General features: G+C 45.5%; 1 protein-coding gene across 1 annotated transcript in view; it reads left to right on the forward strand.

Moving 5' to 3' along the window:
• Nucleotides 1–2,233: 2,233 nt before the first annotated feature.
• The window catches only part of LOC126108298 (uncharacterized), a 535,066-nt gene continuing 511,080 nt past the window's right edge, over nucleotides 2,234–26,219 (forward strand). The window contains exon 1 of the mRNA XM_049913520.1: nucleotides 2,234–2,360. The gene's annotated coding sequence lies outside the window, so the exon portion shown is untranslated. The remainder of the gene's footprint in view (nucleotides 2,361–26,219) is intronic.

Here is a 26,219-nt window from a genome sequence, read left to right on the forward strand (position 1 = left end):
GGCACACAATTTTAATCTGCCAGGAAGTTTAATATCGCTTTGGTTCACTCCGACACGCCTAGACACTTCCCTTCTGCCTGGAACTGATCGGCTGTCGGACTCCCTCTAGTAGGCGCTGCTCATGCATGGTTGTCTACATCTTTGGGCGGCTTTAGTGACATCTCTGAACAGTCAAAGGAACTGAGTCTGTATACTGACCAGATATGAGGAACATGTGTCTCGCCTAACAGACAGCGCCACGCGGTAACAGGTACATTATCGTCTTAGTAATGCCGTACCGCTTCTTATGCCATGTGTTTCTTGCTCGTTTCTCTCTACAATAGCACTGTCCGCTTTTCCCATGTTCTACAACGACGCAAAATTTCGAAGCAATAAATATTTTACGAAAGCCAATGACTCGTACTTTAAAAAAAAAAAGTTTATTTAAAAACTAAACATTTTAGCAGTGTGTCTGCGGCTAATTCACATTTTGTTTTTTACCAAATTATTAGTGTTGTTGTTCTGGTCTTCAGCCCGAAGACTGGTTTGATGTAGCTCTCCAAGCTACCATATCCTGTGCAAGCATCTTCAGCTCCTAGTAACTACTGGAAACAACATCTCTCTGAATCTGCTTACTGTATTCATCTCTTGGTCTCGCTCTACGATTTTATCCTCCATGCTGCCCTCCAGTACTAAACTGGTGATCCCTTGATGCTTCAGAACATGTCCTACCAACCGATCCCTTCTTCTACTCAAGTTGTGTCACAAATTCCTCTTCTCCCCAGTTTTGTTCAGTAACTCCTCATTAGTTACATGATCTACACATATAATCTTCAGTATCTTTCTGTAGTACCACATTTCCAATGCTTCCATTCTTTTCTCGCCTGAACTCTTTATCGTCCTTAACTCACTTCCATATATCGTTACTCCCACACAAATACTTTCAGAAAAGATTTCTATACACTTAAATCTATACTCCATGTTAACAAATATCTCTCCATCAGAAACGCTTTTCTTGCCATTGCCAGTCTACATTTTATATCCTCTCTACTTCGCCCATCCTCAGCTATTTTGCTCCCCAAATAGCAAATCTCATGTACTACTTTAATTGTCTCGTTTCCTAATCTGATTCCCTCAGCATCACCTGATTTAATTCGACTACATTCCATAACCCTCCTTTCGCTTTTGTCGATGTTCATCTCATATCCTCCTTTCAAGACACTGTCCATTTTGTGCAACTGTTCTTCCAAGTCCTTTGCTGTCTCTGACAGAATTACCATGTCATCGGTAACGCTCAAGGTTTTTTATTTCTTCTCCCTGGATTTTAATATGTACTCAAATTTTTCTTCTTTTTCCTTTACTGTTTGTTCAATGTAAATACTGAATAACATTGGGAATGGGTTACAACCTTGTCTGACTCCCTTCCCATCGATTGCTTCCCTTTCGAGTCCCCAGTCTGTCCTGTAAATAGCTTTCCGCTCCCTATATTTTACGCCTATCACCTTCAGAATTTGTAAGGGAGTATTCCTGTCAGCTTTGTTGAAAGTTTTCTGTAAGTCTACAGATTTGCATTTCCTGAACCTCGCATTCTAAGATAAGTGGAAGAGTCAGCATTGCCTCCAGTGTTCCTACATTTCTCTGGAATCCGAACTAATCTTCCGAAAGATAAAATTTTAGCAGTTTTTCCATTCTGCTGTAAAGGATTCGTGATAGTAATTTGCAAGCACTATTATTAGTAAAAAATTTTAAAAAATGGTTGAAATGGCTCTATGGTCATCAGTCCCCTAGAACTTAGAACTACTTAAACCTAACTAACCTAAGGACATCACACAACACCCAGTCATCACGAGGCAGAGAAAATCCCTTACCCCGCCGGGAATCGAACCCGGGAACCCGGGCGCGGGAAGCGAGAACGCTACCGCACGACCACGTGCTGCGGACAGTAAGAAAATAAAAAATGCTCCTGTTATAACCGAGACTAAAGAAATACCGAAATTACCGGTTATTCGGAACTGGAATATCGCTCTCGGTTTAAACCGGGAGGTTTTTCCCATCCCTAGTCAGTTGACGAGGCAAGCTGAGAATAAGCGGTAAGGCAATCGCCTTAGTTATGACGTACCGTCTGGCCTCTGTGGCTTTGGGTGTTGCGCAAGGATACTACGTGCATGTGTGTGTGTGTGTGTGTGTGTGTGTGTGTGTGTGTGTTTGTGCCAGGGGGGGGGGAGAGGGTGGGCTATGGGTCTGCAGGAGAGGACAGATAGAGGACAGAGTGGGTGGAAGGTCGCCAGCTCAGCGGCTGATAGCCTGAGGGTAAGAGGCCAAGCCGGCTGCCGCCCACTGTGCACGGTGTTTGCGGCGAGCAACGGAGCGGGTCCCATGTCGTAAGTCTCTATGTGTTCAAAATTTTTGGGAACATTGCTGCACGAAACACAGGTCTAAATTTATAATCTGTTTAGGAAACACAGCTGTGGCCACATGCGGTTACTTCTTATTTGTGGATGATTAGTTTCGATCTGCTACATAGATCATCATCAGATCTACGAGGCTGCTCAAAAAGTAAGGTGATTTTTCAAATTGAGCGGGCAGTGTACATTCGTTTTTTGTTGTTGTAATGTTGGTACACATGTCCCGAACATATATATTCACAGATTCAAGTGTACAGCATTCATCGTTTGTTTTTGACAGACCGAAAAGTCAGATGTGTTGTAGTGTGCTCGGCGATTTTGGATTAATATACAAAATGGAGCAACGAATTTGCATGAAATTTTGTGTGAAAAATGGTATCAAGTGCTCTGAAACACTTGAAATGTTGCTCTAAGTAAAAAAATGTTGGCGAAAGGTTCATGCTCTTCCAGCGTGGCGGAAAATGTACCAATGACGAACCTCGCTCGGGACGCCCCAGCGCATCAAAAACAGATCCACGCTATGAAGAAAATCGTTTTGGAAAATCGTCGAATTACCGAAAGAGAAGTGTCTGAGGATGTTGGCGTATCGGTCGGCTCGTGTCGGGCAATTTTTTCAGACGGTTTGGGCAAGAGACGTGTCTCGGCGAAGTTTGTTCCAAAACGTCTCAATCTTGATCAGAAGAATTGTCGCATCAGCATCGCTCAGGAGTTTTTGAATGACCTCAGTGATGATCCCGATTTGCTCAAAATGGTCGTAACTGGTGACGAAACGTGTGTTTATGGTTATGACGTCGAAACCAATAGGCCAATTGCCCCAATGGAGAGCCAACACTGCAAAAAGTCTGCCAAGTTCGGTCAAATGTCAAAGTTTTGCGCACTGTTTTTTTTTTCAATTACCGTGGCGTAGTGGATCATCAATTTTTCCCTGAAGGTCGTACGGTCAATAAGGGGTATTACCTGACCTTATCTGCTGTTTCCGAGAGGAAAGAAGCAAAAAACTTTCGGAATTGTAGAAAACAATTCATGCCTTTTGCATCACAAGAGTGCATCTGCTCGTTCATAGCTGCTCGCGAGAGATTTTTTGGCCAGAAACAACACGACAATCGTGCCTCGGCCACCATATTCAAGGAGCTTTCCCCCTGTGACGTTTTCCTCTTCCCACAACTGAAGAGACCTAGGAAAGGACGAAGATTTTCAACGACTGATGAAATAAATACTGCAAGGCTAATGACGAATATTTTTTCTCTTCCTTTGGCATGGTAGGGATTACCAAATTTCTGCTTCACGGAAGACTGCGGCGTGTTGAATATCTTTCGACAGAAATGTAGAACACCTTTCTGAAACCAGTACCAGAGGCACAGTCCAGATGTTCACTATTTCTATGTCTTCCATATTAACCGTGTAACTCATGAGTCACCTTACAGCGGTTTTTAGTGTCAGAGGCGAAAGCCACTAAAGAGTAAATGTGTTGGTAGGTGAGTGTAAGAATTCCAAGATCCTAGAAAGACTTCTGCAATTTCATCTACCTCATACCATAGTCTTATTGTTCGCTTCTGCTGAATAATCACTTTATCTATTTTTTTAGTGCGCTTCCGCAGGACGTAATGAGGATGGAAACATTCAAAATAATCTAACATTCTTGTCTTTACATCAACAGACTTGGAGATGATTCTGAGAGCAATACATGATGAACTGGGCTTCTTGATATGTATAGATCTTATAATTACATTTTCTCCGAGACATTTAAGTCTCATCATTATCTACGATAATGTTGGAAACTGAAGAAATGAATCAAGATTAGTGCCGCGATCGGGATTCGATCCCGAGTCTTCTTGCTTACTAGAGATGTTGACCACTGCGCCACCACAGCACTGTAGAGCTATGGTCATCATTTCTGCCTAGTAAGCAGAAGATCCGGGTTCGAAACACGGCCGCGGCACAAATTTTAATTCATTTCTTCAGCTTCCAACATATTCTTGATTTGTGTATCTGCGTCCTGATTCCGTTTTAACTTGGTGTCCATTTGAACCATAAGGAATTTTACAAACTGTCTTTCACTTAGCTAGTGCTTATGGAAACTGAAGAAATGAATCTAGATTAGTCCCGCGATCGGGATTCGATCCCGAGTCTTCTTGCTTACTAGACAGAGATGTTGACAACTGCGCCACCACAGCACTGTAGAGCTATGGTAATCATTTCTGCCTAATTAGCAGAAGATCCGGGTTCGAAACACGGCCGCGGCACAAATTTTAATTCATTTCTTCAGCTTCCAAAATATTCTTGATTTGTGTATCTACGTCCTGATTCCGTTTTAAGCTGGTGTCCATTTGAATCATAAGAAATTTTACAAAGTGTCTTTCAGTTATTTAGTGCGTAATGCTGTCCACAACTCGTTAATGCCTTCTTTGAAGAGCAGGCCAAAGTAGCCGAGCGGTTCTAGGCGCTTCAGTCTGGAACCGCGCGACCGCTACGGTCGCAGGTTCGAATCGTGCCTCGGGCATGGATATTTGTGATGTCCTTAGGTTAGTTAGGTTTAAGTAGTTCTAAGTTCTAGGGGACTGATGATCTCAGATGTTAAGCCCCATAGTGCTCAGAGCCATTTGAACCATTTTTGAACCTTTTCTGAAATCGCGTAGTACGAATCAAGACTTAAACAGTCAAGTGTGAACCGCGTGTAGACCTGTTCAGTTGCGATTAGTGCTTGTCTCGCAAGGCTGAGTGCGGTGCTCGTGCCACCTGCAAACACTGAAGTTCATTGAGCAGCACTGTAAAGTCAATGCAAGACGATTCACGTAGTCTAACAACAAGAGTACTACCGATCTTTGTTGGAGCTCATATGAAGTGTTCCCCACCTTAATGAGGTGAGTTTCGTGCCTGCACCACACTACGATTTGTGTTGCGAAGGCGAGATTCAATCTATGGTAGACGGATGCCATTAATGACACCATCACTCATTAGAATGACATATAGGATATTGAGGTGCGCACGAACGGATTTTCCCAAGATCACCAAATACACTCCTGGAAATTGAAATAAGAACACCGTGAATTCATTGTCCCAGGAAGGGGAAACTTTATTGACACATTCCTGGGGTCAGATACATCACATGATCACACTGACAGAACCACAGGCACATAGACACAGGCAACAGAGCATGCACAATGTCGGGCACTAGTACAGTGTATATCCACCTTTCGCAGCAATGCAGGCTGCTATTCTCCCATGGAGACGATCGTAGAGATGCTGGATGTAGTCCTGTGGAACGGCTTGCCATGCCATTTCCACCTGGCGCCTCAGTTGGACCAGCGTTCGTGCTGGACGTGCAGACCGCGTGAGACGACGCTTCATCCAGTCCCAAACATGCTCAATGGGGGACAGATCCGGAGATCTTGCTGGCCAGGGTAGTTGACTTACACCTTCTAGAGCACGTTGGGTGGCACGGGGTACATGCGGACGTGCATTGTCCTGTTGGAACAGCAAGTTCCCTTGCCGGTCTAGGAATGGTAGAACGATGGGTTCGATGACGGTTTGGATGTACCGTGCACTATTCAGTGTCCCCTCGACGATCACCAGTGGTGTACGGCCAGTGTAGGAGATCGCTCCCCACACCATGATGCCGGGTGTTGGCCCTGTGTGCCTCGGTCGTATGCAGTCCTGATTGTGGCGCTCACCTGCACGGCGCCAAACACGCATACGACCATCATTGGCACCAAGGCAGAAGCGACTCTCATCGCTGAAGACGACACGTCTCCATTCGTCCCTCCATTCACGCCTGTCGCGACACCACTGGAGGCGGGCTGCACGATGTTGGGGCGTGAGCGGAAGACGGCCTAACGGTGTGCGGGACCGTAGCCCAGCTTCACGGAGACGGTTGCGAATGGTCCTCGCCGATACCCCAGGAGCAACAGTGTCCCTAATTTGCTGGGAAGTGGCGGTGCGGTCCCCTACGGCACTGCGTAGGATCCTACGGTCTTGGCGTGCATCCGTGCGTCGCTGCGGTCCGGTCCCAGGTCGACGGGCACGTGCACCTTCCGCCGACCACTGGCGACAACATCGATGTAATGTGGAGACCTCACGCCCCACGTGTTGAGCAATTCGGCGGTACGTCCACCCGGCCTCCCGCATGCCCACTATACGCCCTCTCTCAAAGTCCGTCAACTGCACATACGGTTCACGTCCACGCTGTCGCGGCATGCTACCAGTGTTAAAGACTGCGATGGAGCTCCGTATGCCACGGCAAACTGGCTGACACTGACGGCGGCGGTGCACAAATGCTGCGCAGCTAGCGCCATTCGACGGCCAACACCGCGGTTCCTGGTGTGTCCGCTGTGCCGTGCGTGTGATCATTGCTTGTACAGCCCTCTCGCAGTGTCCGGAGCAAGTATGGTGGGTCTGACACACCGGTGTGAATGTGTTTTTTTTTCCATTTCCAGGAGTGTATGTCAATAGGATAATTTTTCCTGCTTAGCTGTGAAAATACTTAATTTTTTTGTATCGTTTCCTTCGTGAGCCACCGGCATTGCCGCAGTAGTAACATCGGTTCCCGTAGGATCATGTAAGTTAAGAGGTGTCGGGCTGGGCTAGCACTTGGATGGGTGACCATCCGGTCTGCCGAGCGCTGTTGACAAGCGGGGTGCACTCAGCCATTGTGAGACGAAGTGGGGAGCTACTTGATTGGGAAGTAGCGGCTCCGGTCTCGTAAACTGACATACGGACGGGAGAGCGGTGTGCTGACCACATGCCCCTCCATATCCGCATTCGGTGACTCCTGTGCGCTGTGGATGACACGGCAGACGGTCGGTACCGTTGGGTCTGCGGTGCCTGTGGACTGAGTTTACGTTTACGCTTCTTTTGTGGAGAAGTCTTTACGAAAGCTAAACTCTGGGGCTCAGTACCCCTTGACAGCAACTTTCTCAGGGATTTTGAAAAGACAGGATCGAGTGAAACACGTCTGTAATTAAACATACTCTGAAACTTCCTGGCAGATTAAAACTGTGTGCCGGGCCGAGACTCGAACTCGGGATCTTTTCCTTCTGCGGGCAAGTGCTCTACCAACTGAGCCATTGAAGCACAACTCACGCCCCGTCCTCACAGCTTTACTTCTGCCAGTATCTCGTCTCCTACCTTCGAAACTTTACAGAAGCTCTCCTCATTCTGGAAACATATTCTGCTTATCCTCAGTTTCATAGATCACTGTTCATTGCTTACGTAGTTTTCTTAAGAGTAATCCTGTAAAGTCGGGACAAGATTTAAATGTTCTACTGTAAGCCACGCCATAAGCAACGTGATTTCCACTTTTCAGTCATCTGATGATTTTTCTTTAAAATGAATGTCTGTCAGTGATTCGTGTAATACCTGCTGAAATAAATCTATTGCGTGTGTGTTGGGTTTGTTGCCACTGTGAGGAAATTATCAGTGTCGTTATACGGCAGAAGACGACACGGTAGCGGGCGGGTATCGCACGGTAATCAAGTCTTTGTCGTACGCTTATTTATTTTGGTAAGTGTCCATTATAAATAGGTGTCACTAGTATGTTCTGTAATTACTAAAGGGCTTTTCCTAATATTCGAGTCTAACGCATTGCGGAACTGCGCTTCGCGTTCTCCATTCCCCCCCCCCCCCCCTCCACAGAGATATTAGCATCTGCCCTCCATACCTGTGCCCCTCCAGCCCCCCGCCCCCCTCCTCCTCTACTGGGGGCACCGTTGGTAGCAGCAGCTACAGCTGTGCGCCACGGCACACAGCGGCGACGAAAAGTGACTCTATCAGTAGGAGACAAGAAAGGACTCAAAATAGAATGGCTGCACGTCGTTAAACTGAAGGACCGCAACAGCTCCGCACGATTATTTAACGCTATAGCCGGAACGTGTAGGCGCACTGCCAAGTATGTGTTGCACAAAGACTGGAGAGTAATTCAGTACTTGAGTGTTGTTCATGTTGTTGTTGTTGTTGGCTCAGTCCACAGCTAGGTTCAAATGGTTCAAATGGCTGTGAGCACTATGAGCCTTGACGTCTGAGGTCAGCAGTCCCCTAGAACTTAGAACTACTTAAACCTAACTAACCTAAGGACATCACACACATCCATGCCCGAGGCAGGATTCGAACCTGCAACCGTAGCGGTCGCGATGTTCCAGACTGAAGCGCCTAGAACCGCTTGACCACACTGGCCGGCAAATACCGGTATCCTAGTTCTAAATTACCGGTATTTCTTTGCTCTCTGTTGTCACAGATGTTGTTTATTTTTCTACTAATAACCGAGAAATGAAACCGAAATATCAATTAACCATAGCAGTCGTGATAAAAATGTTCCATTCGAATAAGCTTTTTTTTTTCCTTTTAAGGTGCAATTTTTAGACGTAAAATTTCCTTTCGTGTGAGTCACGTAAGACGTAGCACCCCTACACATAGCGACAAGCGGTTTTCGAGATATGTTAGAGCATAGAGTGGCAAGTATGTTTTTATTTGGTTCATATTTTTAGCGCTGGTGTCACTGAGATATAGAAGAAAGAACTTTTTTTAAAAAAAATTACGTCTACTTTAAATTGTTCATGTTGAACAGCAACAAGCCACAAACTGGAAAGAGATTTTCACTGTGCAGCGGACTGTGCGCTGATATGAAACGTTGTTGACAGTTCAGAACAAAAAGTGAGCTGTTAGGTCCTGAGTGACCCTTGCAAATTCATAGATTCACTGCAGGAAAAATGATTCGGACAAAGATTGTGACAAAAAAGTTCTATGACAGACCATGTCTCGATCACAGTATCCTCCACACCACCCTTTGTCTCTGTCTGTCTGTCTCTCTCCCTCCCTCTCTCTCCCCACCCTCCCCCCTCTCTCTGTATCTCTCTCACTCCCTCCCTCTCCCCACCCTCCCCCCTCTCTCTCTCTGTATCTCTACCTCCCTCTCTCTTACGCCCTCCCCCTCTCTCTGTCTGCCTCTCTCTGTCTCCCTCCCTCCCTCTCTCTCCCCCCTTCCCACCTTTCTGTCTGCCTCTCTCTCTCTGTCCCTCCTCCCTCTTCCCGCCCTTCCCCCTTCTCTCGCTCTCTCTCTCTCTCTCTCTCTCTCCCTGCTCTCCCCCCTCTCTCCCTCTGTCTGTCGGTCTCTCTCCCTCCCTTTCTCTCTCCACCCTCACCCACTCCCTCTCTATCTGTGTCTCTCCGTGTCTCTCCCTCCCTCTCTCTCCCTGCCCCTCCCCCCCTCTCTCTCTACCTTCTCATTCTGTTAGTATAAAAGGAAGACGGCCATAGCAGTAACGCATTGAGAATGCCGAATACTGTAAGGCCCTGGAAACTCATGGATGACATAGATATGACCATAAATACGTACCTCTTACAGTAGCACTGCAGGGAATGTGCCATATTGGAGGGAGCTCTGTGTCACGTTCAATCCTAATTCTCTTTCCAAATTTTGCTTTCCTTTCCTTTCGTCTTTGCTCAATGTACAGTCTGAGTAACACTGGCGATAGACTGCAATCCTGTCCCACCCTGTTCTCAACAACTGACTCCATATTCTGTACTTCGACTATTATAGCTGCAGTATCGTTTCTGTAAAACTTCTAACTAAACTTTCGCTCCATGTACTTTATCTTGGTTACCTTAAGAATTACAAAGCCCGTTTTCCAGTCAACATTCTCAATAGCTACCTTTAAATTTACTAATATTGCAGAACTAACTCGTCAAATTTGTAAAATGATGTGCAGGGAAGTACACTACTGGCCGTTAAAATTGCTACACCAAGAAGAAATGGAGGTGATAAACGGGTATTAATTGGACAAATATATTATACTAGAACTGAGCTGTGATTACATTTTCACACAATTTGGGTGCATAGATCATGAGAAATCAGTACCCAGAACAGCCACCTCTGGCAGTAATAACGGCCTTGATAAGCCTAGGCATTGAGTCAAACAGAGCTTGGATGGTGTGTACAGGTACAGCTGCCCATGCAGTTTCAACGCGATACCACAGTTCATCAAGAGTAGTGACAGCCGTATTGTGACGAGCCACCATTGACCAGACGTTTTCAGTTGGTTAGAGATCTGGAGAATGAGCTGGTCAGGGCAGCAGTCGAACATTTTCTGTATCCTGAAAGGCCCGTACAGGACCGGCAACATGCGGTCGTGCATTATCTTGATGAAATGTACTGTTTCGCAGGGATCGAATGAAGGGTAGAGCAACGGGTCGTAACACATCTGAATGTAACGTCCACTGTTCAAAGTGCCGTCAGTGCGAACATGAGGTGACCGAGACGTGTAACAAATGGCGCCCCATACCATCGAGCAAGGTGATACGCCAGAATAGCGATGACGAATACACGTTTCCAATGTGCGTTCACCGCGATGTCGCCAAACACGGATGCGACCATCACGATGCTGTAACCAGCACCTGGATTCATCCGAAGAAATGACGTTTTGCCATTCGTGCACCATGGTTCGTCGTCGAGTACACCATCGCTTGCGCTCCTGTCTGTGATACAGTTTCAAGGGTAACCGCAGCCACTGTCTCCGAGCTGATAGTCCGTTCTGCTGCAAACGTCGTCGAGCTGTTCGTGCAGATGGTTGTTGTCTTGCAAACGTCCCCATCTGTTGACTCAGGGATCGAGACGTGGCTGCACGATCCGTTACAGCCATGCGAATAAGATGCCTGTCATCTCGACTGCTAGCTATACGAGACCGTTGGGATCCAGCACGGCGTTCCGTATTACCCTCCTGAACCCACCGAATCCATGTTCTGCTAACAGTCATTGGATCTCGACCAACGCGATACGATAAACCGCAATCGCGATAGGCGGAAACGTGATGGTACGCGTTTCTCCTCCTTACACGAGCATCACAACAACGTTTCTCCAGGCAACTCCTGAGGTCATCAGTCCCCTAGAACCTAGAACTACTTAAACCTAACTAACCTAAGGACATCACACACATCCATGCCCAAGGCAGGATTCGAACGTGCGACCGTAGTGGTCGCGCGGTTCCAGACTGTAGCACCTAGAACCCCTCGGCCACTCCCGCCGGCTCCAGGCATCATAAGTCAAATGTCGGTGTTGATATGCCCAGGCGTGCCGTAAAGCTTTGTGTTGTGCAGTCATCAAGAGTAAACGAATGGGCCTTAAGTTTCGAAGGCCCGTATCGATGATGTTTCGTTGAATGTTTCGCACCATTGCACTCGTTGATGGCCATGCATTCAAATCTGCAGCAATTTGCGGAAGGGTTACACTTGTGTCACGTTGAACGATTCTCTCCAGTCGTCGTTGATCCTGTTCTTGCAGGATCTTTTTCCGGCTGCAGTGATGTCGGAGATTTGATGTTTTACCGGATTCCTGATATACACGGTATACTCGTGAAATGGTCGTACGGGAAAATCGCTACCTCGGAGATGCTGTGTCTCATCGCTCGTGCGCCGACTGTAACACCACTTTCAAACTCAGTTAAATCTTGATAGCCATTGTAGCAGCAGTAACCGCTATAACACTTGCGCCAGACACTTGTTGTATTATACAGGCGTTGCCGACCGCATCCATGTATTCTGCCTGTTTACGTATCTGTGTATTCGAATACGCATGCCTATACCTGGCGTTTCAGTGTCGATACTTGAAGTTCCACTTTCAAAACCCTGTACAAGGAGAACCACTGCTCAGATTGATGTCTAATCTGAACAGTATATTACTGATGCAGGGGGAAACATCATGCAACAACAACAATGCTAACGAAAACTGTACCAACAAACGGCACTGTATGTCTCTTAAGAGGGATCGGACGATTTGGAGCAGGAGAGGCACCACATTACATTTTAATTTCCAGTGCCTATATTTTAGAAATAAATTCATAAAACTTTGTCGGCATGACCAGGAAGGACTCACTCTCATAGCAGTGGAAGTTCAAAACCATAATAGAATACATTATTTTTTACATGTGCAATTCATTTTTTCACTTACTGTTGGCTGCATTTGTTGCTATCGGCACATTTTTCATCATAAGTAAGAGAGATTCTCGATGAAAATTGCACAGCGTACAAACCATACTTACAGGTGTATGAAACTCTAGAATTTATTTAATTTATGAAAAAATGAATGAGCTGTTACATTTTAAACTTTATCTTTAGAAAAAACTCAAACTTTGTAGTTAATTGTCTCAGTGTTTACCACAGTTTTTAATAGGTTTGGAAAAATCTAGAGTTTCATACACCTCTAAGTATAGTTTCAAATCGATCAAATGGCTCTGAGCACTATGGGACTTAACATCTGTGGTCTAGAACTTAGAACTACTTAAACCTAACCTAAGGACATCACACACATCCATGTCCGAGGCAGGATTCGAACCTGCGATCGTAGCAGCCGCTAGACCACCGCGGCCGGCAAGTATAGTTTGTATCATGTGCAAACTTCATCGAAGAATCTCTCTTACTTATTAAGAAAATCGTACCTATAGCAACAAATGTAGCCAATAGTAAGTGAAAAAAATGAAATTGCATATGTAAAAAATAATTTATCTTGTTATGTTTTTGAACTTCCGCTGCTATGAGTGTGAATTCTGAATCCTTCCTGGTCATGGTGACAAAGTTTTTATGAATTTTTTTCTAAAAGTATAGCCAGTGGAAATTAAACTGCCCTGCGTGGCGTCTCCTGCTACATGTCGGCCCGTTTCATGTCCTACCCCCTTAACCTAAATGGGGTCGGTGACAACTTATAGATTGTGATTCTTCAGTTTCTCCCGGCGTATTTGTTGTTCGAGCAGTCCACGGGTATACTGCCGGTTCATAGTGTCCAACGGGCACAATATTTCGCGACCGCCGCCGCGCGCCCACAGGAGCTCGGTTCATCAGCGCACCTGACGATGGCGGCATGTCTGATTGCCGAAATATTGTGCCCGTTGGACGTTATGAACCGGCAGTAACCCGTGGACTGTTTGAACCTATAGATTAATCACAGCAAGACGACACAGTTGAAGTTGCATACTGCACCATCTGCGCCATTCAATGTGCATGACAGACAACTGCTGTTTCACTGTTAGTTCGGTGGCGTCATCCACCAAGGCGAGGTCGTACCGCATCGGATGGGAAACATGCATTTGTAATTCTCCCGACAACTACACATAAAGCCAAATGGGATCGGTTTCTAACTGTCGTGAGACTGGCGCAAGATGTCATCAGTACGGTGTCCACCGCCTTCTACCACAAATAGGATTCGAGAAGCAACACGTTACACAACAGTTCGCAGTGTCTCTGGGGGGGGGGGGGGTCACGTTCAGAATGCATTGCGCAATGGCTGCCTCATTTCAGCTACATTCGTAATTGGAGCACTGAGCACAACATCTTCCAGATAACCCCACAGCCAGAAGTCACACGGATAAGGAGCTGGTGATCTTGACGGCCAGTGTGCATGGAAAGTGACAGCTGATAATTCTAGCATTTCAGAAATTCGTCTGCAGCAGACGCTTCACTGGCTGCACAGTGCGCAGAGTAGCGCCATCTTGCGTAAAACTGACTCTCCTCATTCCCATATTATACGCTTGGTAATTTAAACTGAAGAGGCAAAGAAACTGGTACGTCTGGCTAATATCGTGTAGGGCCCCGGCAAGCACGCAGAAGTGCCGCAACACGACGTGGCACGGACTCGACTAATGTCTGAGGTAGTTCTGGAGGGAACTGACACCAGTACATAAATCTATAAAAGGGGGGGGGGAGGGAGATCCCTTAGGAAAACAGTACGCTGGAAGGCTTGCCAGATATGCTCAATAATGTAAATGTCTGGGGACTTTGTTGGCCTGCGGTAATGTTTAGACTCAGAAGAATGTTGCTGCTACAATTCTGGACGTGTGGGGTGTCGCATTGTCCTGCTGGAAATGCCCAAGTCCGTCGTAATGACAGTAGACATGAACAGATGCAGGTGATCAGACAGGATACTTACGTACGTGTGACTTGTTAGAGTCGTACCTAGACGTAACAGGGGTTCCATATCACTCCAACTGCACACGCCCCACACCATTACAGAGCCTCCACCGTCTTCAAGAGTCCCCTGCTGACATGCTGGATCCATGGATTCGTGGGGTTGTCTCCGTTCTCGTACCCGACCATCCACTAGACATAATTTGAAACGAGCAACATGTTTCCAGTCAGCAACAGTCCAATGTCGGTGTTGAGGGGCACAGGCGACGCAGAAAGCTTTGTGTCCGGAAGGACATATCGATGATGTCCTAGTAATTGGAAATGGGTTTCGTCTGGCCACAGAATGTTGCATGCAATGCATTATCCATCTCTATGCGAGCAAGAGATTTCAGAACGAAAGTTTGTCTTGAAATATGGTGCGGCCTAATAACCCGGAAGATTTTAACTTCAATGACAACGGCCACGAAAGCCTGCAGACTTACGTGAAAGTTTGTCTTGCTGGCAGTTCAGATGGTGAGAATACTGAACATAAACAGTTGCAACACGTGTAACGATAGACAAAAATGTTCTTCCTTTTTTTCCAAATTAACTGATTTGCACACACATTCCGATAACTGCTTAATATTCTCCGTATGTGGTGTGACCACCTCTGGCAGCAATACAGGCCTGACAACGACTTGGGATGCAGTGAATGACGTCGTCGGTCTCATGTTGAGGCAGTAACGCCCATTCTTCCCGCAGAGCCACTCGCAAGTCTTGGAGAGCAGTTGGTGGATGACAAAGTGGTGCGATCCGCCTCTCTAGCGCATCGCAGACATGCTCAGTCGGATTCAAATCGGGAGAGCAAGGAGGCCCGCGTCATGTGTGCGATATCTGGCATTTCCAAAGAAACATCAACCACCTGTGCTCTCAGGGGTCGAACATTATCGCCCTTCAATACGAAGTGCGGGCCCACAGCACCTCGCAACAGCCTCACGATACCTGGCAGCAGTTAAGACTTGCTGATTCACCTGTACAATTTTCTTGAAGAGGCGGTCGAGCGTCCCACACCATTGGGGATCCTATCTTTCCATGAGGTCCCAAGATGACCTCACAGTTAAAACTTGCTGATTCACCCGTACAATTTCGAGTAGAGCTGATCCCGTGGTCAACATAATCCTTGTCGGCACCATTAGGAATCCTCTCTGATATCGGTATTTTCCCACAATGTTTCGGTTACAAATTCATCTTCCACGTTCCCCCAGATGCCAATCCGTTGAGAACCACTCTCCACACTAAATCGGGACACACCTGAGAAAAGGACATTGGCCCACTGTTCGACCATCCAGGTGGCATTTTGACGGCTCCACTCTAGACGTTCCCTCCTGTGAAGACACGCCGGAGGTACACATACAGCAGGTCTCTGACAATAAAGGCCACTCTGCCGAAGCCCCCGGTACACCGTTTGGCTCGCTGCAACACGTCCAGTGTATGCTGCGAGGTCAGACGCCAGTTGCCGTGCAGTACTGAGGATATCACCGTGCCCTTACAGTCAAATAACGGTCCTCTCTTTTTGATATCCCACGTGGACTGCCCTGCGTGGTCTTCAGGATACAGTTTCGGTCTCTATTACCTGTCGCCACATCCGAGAAACAACAGAACGACTGACTTGAACCCATCGGGCCAAATCAGTTTTCGGCTGTCCCGCTTCCACTCTTCCTACGTCCCTCCACTGTTGAGAGTCTGGTAGGCGCCTTCTCTGTGCCATTCTGCACCGGCTGTGACTGTGTACACACGGCGAGTGTGGGTGGGGGGCTACCCAGCAAACACTACCTTGTTTGGTAGGTGCCCTGACGCCATCCTTGACGTGGTTTTCCGAAGACCGAAATGCCGTCTTCCTGGCAGAACACGATCCTATGGAGATCTGTTGACAATTTGTATGGTTATCGAATTTGGCACATGACTGGGAAATAGCGGTTTGTTGCATTAATTGTGGACACCAGTGTACTTGAAACCTAAAGGTTGGCTACAGGCGACGCTACTGTGAATATGAATCGAAATGAAAAAATACCAGGCGCCTCCAAACGGAACCACATCGCCTGAAAGGGTTAACGCTCTGTTTTAGACTTATGACGTGACCAACCGGTCTAATAATTAATAGCCAGGTTAGCGAGCTGTAAAATAACGGATTTAACAGATAATTAGCTTAAGGGGCTCCGGAAAGGCTCAAAATCATGAAAAGTTCAATTTTTACTTTTTTGCGTTTTCTGAATCTGCAGACTATTACCTTTTAATAGATATATAATTTATTCAATTCCGAAGACTACAACTATTTTTAAATTTTTTTTGAAATGTGTTCTACATGGGCGTGACCCTGTTAAACTGCTGTCAAATGGTGTTATTATTAACGTCCGTGTTCATCAGGTACATTTTAGTGATGTGAGATAAAGTATGTGTTGTGGCTAACCTGTGATGGTTCAATATATATCGCTGGTGTGATTGTCGATTGTTTCATGTTTATTTACTCTGTCGTTATCTCGAAAATATTCGTAATTAATTCTGTTTCTTGAGTCTCTGTTTTGTTGAAGTATAATAATGAGTAAAAGTAAAGTTATTAGAAATCCTCTGAAGGCTTTTAAGAAAAGGAGATGATGGCAACATTGTAAGGTGCAAGGTATTTAGAAATATGGGAATGAAGATAGGTTCTAACATGGTACGAGCGATGCTTGCTTTAGACAAGGAACGCCTTCGGGCTGCAGACAGGGCTGTAAAGAGTCTAGAAATATAAGTAAGAGTAAACGGGAGGAGGAACAAGAGGAAGCTGGAGGAGGAGTTTGCAGAGGATGAAGATAATCCATCCTATGGACCTGGAATGCACTAAAAAGTTAATCCAATCTTTGTCGCTCGATTCCCAAAACTTTTATTTTCTCATACTAATTACATGTTTTCTAAGGATCTTCCAAACATATTTGTTTCAAACTTTCAGTAAATGTTACACAGTACCTTCTGCTTAATTTAACACAGCCTTTTTCCAAAAAACTGTATATTTTTGAATATATAAATAAAAAATTGCAAAAAAATGTTGTGAATTTTCATTACAATTGAAAAAAAAATCATCTTTAATAACTGAACTAAAATTTTGTACAATCCCCGTGTTAAGTTGTAGCCCATACTCCAATAAATAATCTGTAAAAATTTCAACTTCCTACCTCAAATACTTTGTGAGGAAAGATGTAATTTATAAGCGTTATTTTAACATTGCAAGTATAGGGCGTTCCGGAGCCCTTTAAGGTTAATTATGTTGACTAAGACAATAGAACTACATTATATCTTATAAAAGTTTGATGAAGTTAGCCAGGTATCATCGAACGGTGGCCTCACATGTCTCTGCGTGGTGGGAGCTGTTAACAAATAATTATAAATACTGACAAACTTCAGTAGCGGAGCTTAAATTCCGTGTTGGTTTCCCGAAGCATCAACCACGGAAAGCCATGTGCAAGCGTTTAAAGTTCAGATATAGTGTTCCTTCGCTGAACACGATGCGAAACACTCTCCATTACTCTTTATCCAGCGCCAGCGCGAACATCAAAAAAATGGTTCAAATGGCTCTGAGTACTATGGGACTCAACTGCTGAGGTCATTAGTCCCCTAGAACTTAGAACTAGTTAAACCTAACTAACCTAACGACATCACAAACATCCATGCCCGAGGCAGGATTCGAACCTGCGACCGTAGCGGTCTTGCGGTTCCAGACTGCAGCGCCTTTAACCGCACGGCCACTTCGGCCGGCCGCGAACATCATCGCCAGCAAAATAATCTGAGTTCACTGCCGCTTTGACGCTCACAGCCGCGAGGTTCGAACAAGTGCTTAAGAATCGTAATATTCCGAGTCCCGCACGCAGTTGTAGCACACTTAGTACAACGTCCTGCGTCCAGAAAAATTTAGAGTAATGGCACATTTACACAATCATACTATTATAATATAGTCTGGAACACTCACAACCAGTGAAATCTTTAGTTGTGCTGTGACATTTCATCTACATCATACTAATGGTGTGTGGCGGAGGGTACCTTCCGTACCACTATCTCGTCGCTCCAACCCTTTTCCACTCGCGAATACTGCGTGGCAAGAATGATTGTCGCTAAGCCTCTGTATTCGCTCTAATTTATCGTATTTTCTCCTCGCACTCAATACGCGAGATGTATGTGAGGTGAAGTAATACGTTGCCTGACTCCTCCTGAAAAGTGCTGTCCCGAAATTTCAATAGTAAATCTCTCCGTGATGCACAATGCCTCTCTTGTAGCGTCTGCCAGTGGAGTTTGTTTCGCATATCCGTAGCGCTCTCTCGCTCGTTAAACGATACCGTGACGAAACGCGCCGCTCTTCGTTGGATCTTATCTATCTTCTCTATCACTACTATCTGATTTGGATCCCATGTGGAAGAACAATACTCAAGAATCGGGCGAATAAGCACCTTATAAGCCACTTCTATCGAGGATGAGTTACATTTCCTTAAGATTCTACCGACGAATCTGAGTGTGATGTCTGCTCTTCCCACTATCTGTTTTACATGGTCATTCCACTTAAGGTCGCTCTGGATAGTTACGCCTAGATATTTTACGGCAGACGCTGTCTCCAGCTGTTTGCCGTCAGTACTGTAGCTGTACAGTATTGGATTTCTTTTCCTATGTATGCGCAATATGTTACACTTATTTATGTTCAGGATCAACTGCCAGGACCTGCACCATTCATCAGTTCTCTGCAGGTCGTTCTACAATTTCTTACTACCTTGTGGCGTTGCTACTTTGGTACAGACAACTGCGTCATCAGCGAATAGCCTCAAAGAGCAGCCGACGCCTCCTACTAGAGCATTTATACACATTGTAAACAGCAACGGTCCTGTGGTACTCCGGATATTACCATTACATCTGTCGCTTTCGTTCCGTTAAGAGCGAAGTTTTGAGTTCTGTCTGCACGAAAGTCTTGAGCCCAATCGCAAGTCTGCTGCTATACTCCGTAAACTCGTATTTTTTTCATTAAACGGCAGTGCGGGACGGTGTCAAATGCCTTACTGAAATCAAGGAACACGGCATGAACCTGAGTGCCGATGTCCACTGTGCTGTGGATCTCGTGGAGGAACAGGCCGAGCTGAGTTTCGCAGGATCTCTGTTTGTGAAATCCATGTTGATTTTTATAGAGGAGATATTCATTTTCCAAAAGATCATAATTCTTGAGCATAAAACATGTTCTATAGTTCGACAGATTGACGTCAACCATATAGGTCTATAATTATGTGGATCTGTCTTACGGTCTTTCTTAAAAACGGGAATGACCTGCCCTTTTTTCCAGTCGTTAGGTACCTTTCGTTGCTCAAGCGATCTACGATAAATTACTGCTGGATGGGGACCAACTTCTTTCGTATAATCCTTACAAAACCTAGTAGGTATCGTCTGGTACTCAATCCATTCCACTACTAAGTGATTGTAGCTACTTTTCAGTTCCAGGATCGGTTATCTCAATATCTGCCATTTAAACGTTGATACGACGATTAAAACGGAGGACAGTGTTACGATCCTCCGGGGTGAAATGACTTCGGATGACCGAATTCAGTATTTCCTGCTTTTCTCTGTTATCTTCCGTTTCGATGCCGGTGTAGTCGCTGAGAGAATGAACAGACGATGTTGACACACTTACTGATTTTACATACGACCAAAATCTCTTAGGGTTTTTACTCACATCGTTTGATAACAGCATACTTTCAAAATCATTGAACGCTTCCCTAATTGCTCTCTTTACGCTCATTATCGCTTCGTTCAGCTTTTGTTTGTAAGCTAGATTTTTACTTCTCCTGAATCTGAGATGAAGTGGTCTTTGTTTACGGAGCGCAAAATACTTACATTCATGGTATTAGATATTTATAGGGATAATAGGCGAAGATACAATGGTGATCAGATTTGCATCTCGAGCTGTCATCCATTCGGAATGTGAAGATATGCGAAAGAACAGATACCATTAGTGATCTGTCAGCTGTGGAAGAATGAAGGTCCGCAGCTCGTGGTCGTGCGGTAGTGTTCTCGCTTCCCACGCCCGGGTTCCCGGGTTCGATTCCCGGCGTGGTCAGGGATTTTCTCAGGCTCGTGATGACTGGGTGTTGTGTAATGTCCTTAGGTTAGTTAGGTTTAAGTAGTTCTAAGTTATAGGGGACTGATGACCATAGAAGTTAAGTCCCATAGTGCTCAGAGCCATTTGAACCGTTTTGAAGAATGAAATTACAATGAAATCCAGACAATTGATAAAAATCAACGGGGACAGTTGAAAATGTGTGTCTCCACTGGGACTCGAACTCGGGATCTGCTGCTTACATGGAAAACGCTGTATCCGACTTAGCCATCGAGGACACAAAGTGTACTGTTTAATTTTGTACTGCCTATTTATGTCCACAAACGTTCGTAATAGTCACCATAAAATTATGATCTGTGTCACAATGAGCTCGTCTCACCACCACGAGGTATCACTGTAGCGTGTTTAGGAAACTGTAAGACGCAAATTCGAGTCAGCGATCAGCCACCACGTAACCATATTGCTTTGGAGTCGCCCGACCGTATTTCCCCCTCCCAGCGTGTTGCCAATACCTGCTGGCCCGACCTTACCTCCCTAAACAGCATTAACTGAAACTTACCAGCGAACATGCTTTCTACACCTCAGTGATCCGTGAGAAATGAAAAAAAAAAAGAAAACTCACAGCAAATAGCATCCCACATTTTGTCCTGCAATGGTTCAAAAATGGCTCTGAGCACTATGGAACTTCACTGCTGTTGTCATCAGTCCCCTAGAACTTAGAACTGCTTAAAGCTAACTAACCTAGGGACACCACACACATCCATTCCCGAGGCAGGATTCGAACCTGCGACCGTAGCGGCCAAGCGGTTCCAGACTGTAGCGCCTAGAACCGCTCGGCCACCCGGCCTGCTCGCGCAATGGAGCATTGAACTTTTTCACTTCGTATATCGCATCCTTCTTTCTAGCCAGTTGATATTTTAAAAATATTATGAGTCCGATAAATGGATATTTAAAACACTGTCATCATCGTCTCGCGACATGTTGAGGAAAGTATCGATGTATCGAAGGCCGGCCGGAGTGGCCGAGCGGTTCTAGGCGCAACAGTCTGGAACCGCGCGACCGCTAGGGTCGCTAGGGTCGCAGGTTCGAATCCTGCCTCGGGCATCGATGTGTGTGATGTCCTTAGGTTAGTTAGGTTGAAGTAGTTCTAAGTTCTAGGGGACTGATGACCGCAGCAGTTAAGTCCCATAGTGCTCAGAGCCATTTGATATATCGAAGGATAAAATATATACGCACTGGCCTGTAAAAATATCGGCTGCACATTGCTAAGATACTGCGGGTTTAATGATTTGTTATTATTTATTCTGTACATCAAGAAGCTAGCAGCCCGCTTATCCTCCTTAGAGCAGAAATTGAAAGGGAAACGATACACGTACACGCTTGGCGATCACCACTTCCCTAACAATGGTAAGTGCAGTTAAGTGGTACAGTAAGAGGGGGCCGGCCGCTGTGGCCGAGCCGTTCTAGGTGCTTCAGGCCGAAACCGCGCGACCGCTACGGCCGCCTCGGGCATGGATGTGTGTGTTGTCCTTAGATTAGTTAGGTTTAAGTAGTTCAATGTTCTAGGGGACTGATGACCTCAGGAGTTAAGTCCCATAGTGCTCAGAGCCATTTGAACCATTTTTTGGATAAGGGGTGCCCGATGGGTACGTTGTTCGGTTTCGTCACACATCGGATTTGTCCGGAGCGCTTCCTGTCGACTTCACCGTTTTCTCATTTCTGTAGTGTCAAAACTGCTATTTATGTTAGTAGCGCCGAGAGCCGATTAAGTCGGCATTTTCGCCTCGCAGGCCTCTGCCCACAGCAAAGACCAGTCTCGTCATTCAGATGTTTGTTCTTCATTTTCAGCAACTGTTTTAGAATAATGCCGATGTGAAGAAACAGCACACTAGTTGCATTAAAAACATTTTAACTAATCGAACTTGTGTGCTATTTCTTCACATTGGGGAGCTTGTTGTTTCGTTCAATCTGTAACTACACAGTACAATCGGACTTCTTCTTTTGTGCCGTATATACTTGCTTCACACACTTAAAGACAAATACTGGACGTGATGGAAGCGCAAAAGATAGAAAGATTCCTTTACACAGTGAAAGTAAAATTAGGTTCTACTATAATTTCAAAAGAACTACTTCAAATATTTACAGAAAATTGTGAAAATTACGATACAAAATGAAAATTTCGGACTCGACATTACAGTTGCGATATGGATATATCAGAAGAAAGAATATCGCCGATATGTGACGATATTTTCTGGAACGTGTCGATATTTCGATATTTTATCATCAGACCTGCTTGCTATTAATAATGTATTTCCACCTTGAGAAGTAGCAGCGCAGTTCTAGCTGAAAGATGGTGTAACTGGTATCCCTGTCGATCATAAAATTGTGAGAACGTGCTGCTCATTATTATGACAACATGCTGCTCATTATTTTTTGAGTCACATTGCGATAGTTTATCTCAAGGACGGACCCAAACACACACACACACACACACACACACACACACACACACACACACACACGGGTGTAAACAACAACTGTTTTGCAACGTGCCACCATACTACAGCTGAAGCCGAAACGAACAACTTGGTACAGAACACTTGCCGTCTATGAAGCCAGAAAATAACGTCGAGTCATAATTATTCTCGGTCATAATGGCTATATTTGAGAACCGTGTCTGTGTGAGATGATTTTTTATTTCTAATTTATGCTACCGGTCACTTTTTTATTTTTTGTTTTATGTTTAATCCAACATAATACAACGCGTTTCGAACATGTTCTGTTCATCTTCAGGCGTTTATACATACATACAGAGAAATGTTACTTAAAAATAAACAGTCTTAAATTACCAGAATGAGATTTTCACTCTGCAGCAGAGTGTGCGCTGATATGAAACTTCCTGGCAGATTAAAATTGTGTGCCCGACCGAGACTCGAGCTCGGGACCGTTACCTTTCGCGGGCAAGTGCTCTACCATCTGAACTACCGAGGCACGACTCACACCTGGTACTCACAGCTTTACTTCTGCCAGAATCTCGTTTCTTACCATCCAAACTTTACTGGCAGAAGTAAAGCTGTGAGTAGCGGGCGTGAGTCGTGCTTCGGTGGCTCAGATGGTAGAGCACTTGCCCGCGAAAGGTAAAGGTCCCGAGTCCGAGTCTCGGTCGGGCACACAGTTTTAATCTGCCAGGAAGTTTCAATCTTACATTAGATTAATCTAGAACTCTTTGTCCATTGTTTGTTTGTTACTGTAGCGGCTGGTGCGGCATTGGGGGGGGGGGGGGGGGGGGCAGTGGATGTTTTCTGCTGGTTTTCTTCGTTGTGGTTGACTATGTCCACGTAAAACTACAGCAGTTCACCATCCATGTGTCACGATGTCTGCATGGAGACGCCCTGCAAAGTCACGACTGCTCTGCTCCACGAGCTTCGAGAAGCCACAGCGGCTGCGCAAGTACCCAGACTGCGCGCATCAGCCTTCGTGATGGGGGATATCCGCGGAGTAATGAAGCGACTTAAATCACTTAATAAAAGCAAGTCTTCTGGTCCAGACTGTATACCAATCAGGTTCCTTTGGGAGCATTAGCTCCATACTTAACAATCATATAAAACCGTCCGCTCGGCGGAAGATCCGTACCCAAAGACTGGAAAGATGCACAGGACACACCACTGTTCGAGAAAGGTAGTAGGAGTAACCAACTAAATTACAGGCCTATATCGTTAACGTCGATATGCAGCAGGATTGTAGAACATATATTGTGTTCGAACATTATGAATTACCTCGACGAAAACGGTCTATTGGCACACAGTCAACATGTCTTTAGAAAACATCGTTGTTGTGAAACACAACAAGCTCTTTAATTAAAAGGAAGGTCAGCGTTGGCCGTAATATTGATGTTTTATTGATAGCAGAATATTACGGCCAATGCTGACCTTCCTTTTAATTAAACATATATGGTCGTTGTGCACACAGCACGCCATGGAGTCGCCAATCAACGACTAGCTCTTTATTCACATGAAGTGCTGAGGGCTATTGACAAGGGATTTCAGATCGATTCCGTATTTCTGCATTTCCGGAAGGCTTTTGACGCTGTACCACACAAGCTGCTTCTAGTGAAATTGCGTGCTTATGGAATATCGTCTCAGCTATGTGACTGCATCTGTGATTTCCTGTCAGAGAGGTCACAGTTCGTTGTAATTGACGGAAAGTCATCGAGTAAAACAGAAGTGATTTCTGGCGTTCCCCGAGGTAGTGTTATAGGCCCTTATCTATGTAAATGATTTGCGAGACAATCTGAACAGCCGTCTTCGGTTGTTTGCATATGACGCTCTCGTTTATCGAGTAATAAAGTCATCAGAAGATCAAAACAAACTGCAAAACGATTTATAAGAAATATCAGAATGGTGCGAAAAGTGGCAGTTGACCTTAAACAACGAAAAATGTGAGGTCATCCACATGAGTGCTAAAAAGAACTCATTAAACATCGGTTACACGATAAATCAGTCTAATCTAAAAGCCGTAAATTCAACTAAATACCTAGGTATTACAATTACGAACAATTTAAATTGGAAGGAACACATAGAAGGCCGGCTGGAGTGGCCGAGCGGCTCTAGGCGCTACAGTCTGGAACTGCGCGACCGCTACGGTCGCAGGTTCGAATCCTGCCTCGGGCATGGATGAGTGTGATGTCCTTACGTTAGTTAGGTTTAAGTAGTTCTAAGTTCTAGGGGACTGATGACCACTGCAGTTAAGTCCCATAGTGCTCAGAGCCATTTGAACCATTTGAACCAACACATAGAAAATGTTGTGGGGAAGGCTAATGAAAGACTGTGTTTTATTGGCAGGACACATAGAAAATGTAACAGACCTACCAAGGTGACTGCCTACACTACGCTTGTCCGTCCTCTTTTAGAACACTGCTGCGCAGTGTGGGATCGTTACCAGATAGGACTGACGAACTTGTCTTGTGACAGCCAGAGCGAGAGCACCAGCAGCAGCGAGTACTGTTTGTATAAAGCGTTTATTTTGCATTTTGTTTACGACCTTCCACTAAGGAAGGGATTCTATTTGTGTTTATCTGCTCTGCATAGTAACTAACAGTTCTTGATAAAACTTTACGTAGTTTTCGTGTTAGATATCTTAGTGTTTTCTTGATCGTTTAGAACAGAAAGCGCCCTAAAACCGTCTTTGTTTGTTTCGCGGCCGTTAGCCACTAGTCACTTGAATCAGCAGTTGTCTTGTGACAGCCAGAGCGAGAGCACCAGCAGCAGCGAGTACTGTTTGTATAAAGCGTTTTTGTACTTATTTGCTGCGCTTAGCTTTTAAATAGTTTTTCTGGGAAAACCTAGCGTAGTTTTCGCGTCTCGTATTTCAGTGAGTGTTTCTTGATTATCAGAGTAGCTCATCAGAAGATTATCTTGGGAATTTGTCACCGTATAGGGTAGGGTAAACATAGTCATGTGTAGGGACTGTGGTTGTTGTGAGCGGACGCAAGGAGAATTGGCCACTCTTCGGGGGCAGGTGGAGGCTTTGTCTGTTAGGCTCATCGAGCTCGAGGCGCAGGCGTCGGCTCGTAGTGGCGTTGGGGCAACTGTGGTGAGACCTATGCCTACTTCGGTGGCCTTGGAGTCACATGGAACCCCTGATGTCGCTGCGTCTTCCGGCAGTGAGCATCTTACCGGTCAGCCATCACTCCAGGGTGAATGGCGGACAGTGGTGGGCTCGCGCGTGCCTGGTCGAAAGGCGAAGGTGGGATCTGGCCGTGTGGCAGCTGCCTTACCCCTTTCCAACAGGTACGGGGTGCTTCCTAGTGGTGATGACATCGTTTCCGAGCCACCACAGGATGCCTCGCCTGT

Source organism: Schistocerca cancellata, chromosome 11, assembly GCF_023864275.1.
Source record: "Schistocerca cancellata isolate TAMUIC-IGC-003103 chromosome 11, iqSchCanc2.1, whole genome shotgun sequence".
NCBI classification, from domain to species: Eukaryota; Metazoa; Arthropoda; class Insecta; order Orthoptera; family Acrididae; genus Schistocerca; species Schistocerca cancellata.